Below are 4,930 nucleotides of genomic sequence, written 5' to 3'. Positions count from 1 at the left end.
TCCATCATGCTTATCCAAAGCTGGGTTACGAGGGATGCTGGTGCCTATCTCAAGCTGTCTACGGGTGAGAGGCAAGGTACACCCTGGACAGGTCTCCATTCCATCACAGGGCTCAAGGGGAAGAGTACAGCGGACTATTTGGAAGATACAATTTAATTTCCTAATATTGTCTGATATCATCTGAGCTCTTTCCACTGGGAGTCTAATGCGCAGCAGCCTAAGATATGCAGAGGCACAAGCATCTTTTGACCTGAGTAGGTTGAACACAGATAGACAGAATGACCATCCTGAGCCATTGATCAAGGCTGCTGCATCTGGATCTACTTTCCTGATAACATGAACAGTACCTACTAGGTAGAGCCTAATATATGCCAGAAAAAAATCTATTTTCACACACACACACATATATGTATATATATAATTTTAACATATAATTTCGCCTAATACCAGGAAACATGTTTCAACATGAAAAAGTCCTATATCTGGGTGGTGACTCCTTTAAGAGAAGTTTTTCATTTGTTACACAAACAGGGGGTCAATGAACCACCAATAATGTATTAATAGTAAGAAGGCCTGAATGCCTCAAATTGTAGCTCCTATACTGGAAACAGTTCAACAGTAAGATCTCTATGCAGGTTGGAAAAGAAGCTCTGGACTGCTGAAAAATGACAGCCTTCAGCCTTATGGACATCATAACCATGGGGACAATTAAAGTTACAAAAATTCATTAAAAATGGCTGAAGTCCGCTGTCATAAAACCATGAACATATCAATAGGTTTATATTATACGACGGAGTATTAGGGCCAGGCTAGAGATTTTAAATTTTTTATTTTGGGAATAAAATTGTAACCTTACGGGAATAAAGTTGTAATATTATGAGAATAAAGTCGTAATATTAAGAGAATGAAGTAATCATACAACAACCTGTTTCAGAAAGAAAGCTTCGAGCTCTGACCAGTATAGAACGGCTGACCAGCTCCACCAATCAGCAACCACTTTGACCTTCTGCCCGATTTGATGCTGGTGCTAAAATATTTTCTTATTTGTCAAACCAGAGCCAAAGTCTAACTTCACATGATGCTCGACATTCCTCAATTTAGGGATGAAATTACTTCTTGTAAGAGTTGTCATAAAATACAACTTGTTTCTCCTAATTTTATGACTATTCTCATTGTGACTTTTTTCTCATAATTTTACGACTTTATTTTCATAATTTTATGACTTTATTCTTGATTCTCGTAATTTTATGACTATTCTTATTGTGACTTTACTCGTAATTTTACGACTTTATTCTCGTTATATAACCAAAAAAAATCTCTAGCCTGGCCCTAATATTAGGACGTGTTAAACAGAGTATCAATCCCACTTGAACCCCAGTCGGATCCTCAGATGGCCGCTCACTCTGAACCTGGTTCTGCTGGAGGTTTCTTCCTGTTAAAAGGGAGTTTTTCTCTCCACTGTTGCTACAAGCATGCTTAGTGTGAGGGATTGAAGTCAATGAGTCAATGCAATCAACTGGTTTTCCTTAGATAGAAACTTCAAATGAATTTGACCGGATGATCTTGTGAACTGTAAAGTGCCCTGAGGTGACATGTGTTGTGAATTGGCACTATAGAACTAAACTGAATTTAATTTAATTGAATACATGAAAAAATTATGTCTTTTTGTTGAAGTGCATGCAGTGGACTGTGCCAGTACGTCCTGTCACGCAAATGATGATGGGCAACCATTTAGTTTAGGGAGGTCTGGAGGTCCCTGTCACTACGGGATCCATCTCAGAAGCACGATCCTTCCCGCGCATGCGCAAACAGAATAATAAAATCCGGATCGCCAAAAAACTATGTAATAACGGCACTGAAAATACTTATTTATACACTGAAAACATTAAAGAATGCTAAACTACATTTTATAGAAAACATTGAAGACTTTTTTGGAAGAAATGGATGCGTTTTAAATGTTCTCCATTGTATTGTGTGACTTCATTATCGGACATGTTCAGAGTCACAGTCACATTCAAAAGAATATTTAAGTGTATTGCTTTTTTTCTTTCTCTGAATATGAAACATTTACACAAACACAAAAATATTAAAAAGGAGCCCCCTGCCGGAAAAAGAGAGAAAAAAAAAAGGAAGAAAATCTAAGTATTGCCTACCCAGAAGTTATTCTGTTCGCGCATGCGCAGGACGGATTGTGCTTCCGGGATGGATCGGTTACTGTCAGTCCCTATGCTAACTGCATTAGCACCAGGAAATATACTGCTTCCTGTTTCAAGTTCCTTTATAATGACCAGGGCTGTGTCCAAATGTCCACCGTAACCCCCAGATCCGTCAATCGCTATATAGAACCGGGACTATATAGTGGACTTTATAGCGAACTCAGTTAACTGACCTATGGACAGATGATGACTACTTATTGCTCCCCGTTGGTCACGTGACTCCGCCTACCTGTATGGTATTATTTGTCGCCACTGTCATTTGATTCTGACAACAAATCCTATGATGCTTTGTGGGTAGACCTCTCCTCGCAAAGCATTCCAGGATATATCTGCTCGTCTAGTGACCATGGATGATGACTGCTTTTGAAGGTGCATTGTGGGAAATTTCAAGTACTTTTTCATCCACTAGACAATCGGACACTCATCTAAAATGGTGTAGCAATTAGGGCGGACTGTCGTGCTGGAAAAAATCTAAATCTAGATACGTAATTTTTTCTTAAAACAAATGCATTTGTTCTTGGATTCAGGAGGTAAAAGAGACATTTTGCAAATGGAACAAGACAATTTACATTTAAAATAAGAAAACACAATTGCATTGTCTTATTTCAAATGCATATTATCCAATTATCTTATTTTAAGAGTAAAAATACTCATACTGCATTTGCAAACTATCTCATTTACCTACTCAAATTAATGGTAAATACACTTAATTTAAGAAATTTCTTCTTATTCTAGATCGTTTTTGCAGTGCGGACACAGCCCAGCCCATGAGTTTTTCAATAGCATTTACTATGGCGACCACGCATGCACTGCCGCCATTGCTTAAGTGTCCTTACCAATATGAGGTTTTCGGATCGTGCTTAAATAATGTGAATAATTTCTTCTCAGAGCAAAGTAAGGCAGTTAATGAAATCAATAATACAATGCTTACTGAAATAGTTCTATTAAAAAATGTACCTCGCTTCAAATATGGCAATGGGTTCAGCAATAACCTGTCAGGGTTTGGTTGAGGTTTTGAGGACCAAACGCAGAGGCGAGGAAGCAGAGGTGAGTTCTTTTAGTTTTAATGGAGTAATCACAGGTAACAGAGGCATGAATCAAAAAATCAAAAAACGAAGAAAGACTAGGAACCAGCACTGAGGAACTGCACACGGAGAGTATTTATGACTGACTGAACAAAGACAGGACTAACGAGCTCAATGGGAGCAGGTGGGAACAGAGGCCTCTAGAAAGGAGCTAGGGAAAAGATAGACCAACACAAGAGGGCAACAAGAAAAATCTGAGAACTCTAATACATCCAAAAAACACAACAAAATAGAAACTAGAAAACAAAGAAATACATGAATTAACGTGAAACTGAAAACTCAAAGAAAACTTAACAGAACCAAGACTGTTACATAACAATGATGATCAAATCTGGTTTGTAACGAGTTAAAAATTGAGACAGTTTTGCTCTTGACTTCTCTAAAACTAGACGTTGACTTCAGGTTCCAGGACCAACTGATCTGATTTTCCACTTAATAAGGAGCCCAGAGCAATATTCTACAGCAGGCCAGATATTTGTTGCTTCTACCTCTTTAAAAAACCCACAATTCAAATATCTGGAAATGTTCCTAAAGCAGTGAGACTCAGAGACGACTGTGACTGAGAAGGCTGCAATCAATCTCTGAGGCAGGAAGCCATTTAGTTTGAGAAGAGAAGAAAGCAAGCAAAGAAAAGAAAAAAAGTGGATGAGTCCACGTTTCTTCTGCCCCAGCAGCTCTGTAGGAAAGTTTTCCAAAACAAAAGCAGAAAGAGAGCAGCAGGAATTTTGTTTGTTTGAACGTAACTCTGTTTCATGGATGATGGGCCAGAAGCTTGCAGTGATTCAGCTGGTGGTCTGACATTTTCCTGGCAGTCCCCAAACGCAGCAGCAATGTTGTCTCTGCAAGGATTACAGGTTGTGGGAGTGTGTTTGTTGTTGAGGTCGACTGTAAAAACTTTTAAGGTTGGATTTTGAAAAAAAAAATGATAATGAGAACAGGATTTTTTTGTTTTATTGGAAAAGGGACTGAGGAAGGCGTTATTGCTGGGAAATGCAGAACGTATGACTAACAGCTGAAATGTTTCCACTACAATTTTCCACAAGAGGGGAGAGGAGATTTACAAGAGGCCCCATTTTCAGTTGTACCACTGCAAAAAAAAGAAAAGAAAAGAAAACTAATGTTCTGCCTCTGCTCTGCGTTAACCTTAACCACAAGTTTGGCTACCAGATCTTCCTGAGTAATAGTAGTTACATAAACGTCTGTAGCTGCAACTCAGCTTCTGCAAAGCATACATTCCTTTGTCTCTTTTTTATTTTTGCTAACATGCACTGAAGTGAAGTGATAGAGTCTGAATGTTTTCCTTTGACCTCCTTCGGCTCAGGGTCAAAGTTTATCCCGTTTATCCTCTGAATTATGCTGGAGTTTAAGTCAATTTGAATGGGTTTTAACTAATAGCTGGACTTCTTGCTGTGAATCCTCGATAAAAACTAGAAAAAACACAAAAGTCAGTTTCAGGAATACTTTCAAAACTAGACAGTTTAAAAGAAAAGTCCGGTCATCAAGGAATGATCAATGAATCATTATTTAAACCTAAAACTAATACATTTGTGGTGATTTAATGAATTTAGCATTAATCTGTAAAACAATAAAAATAAGTCTGGGAGCGGCCATTTTTGCCCACATATAGTA

At 38.2% G+C, this 4,930-nt stretch overlaps 1 protein-coding gene across 1 annotated transcript in view; it reads left to right on the top strand.

The window, feature by feature from the left end:
• Positions 1-4,930, top strand: part of LOC107102170 (histone H1-II-like) — a 16,550-nt gene that overhangs the window by 852 nt on the left and 10,768 nt on the right. The gene's annotated exons all lie outside the window — the stretch shown is intronic.

Source organism: Cyprinodon variegatus, unplaced genomic scaffold, assembly GCF_000732505.1.
Source record: "Cyprinodon variegatus isolate N-32 unplaced genomic scaffold, C_variegatus-1.0 Scaffold1213, whole genome shotgun sequence".
Lineage (NCBI taxonomy): Eukaryota > Metazoa > Chordata > Actinopteri > Cyprinodontiformes > Cyprinodontidae > Cyprinodon > Cyprinodon variegatus.
The sequence above is the reverse complement of the archived record's forward strand: the minus strand, read 5'-3'. Positions and strand labels throughout refer to the sequence as shown.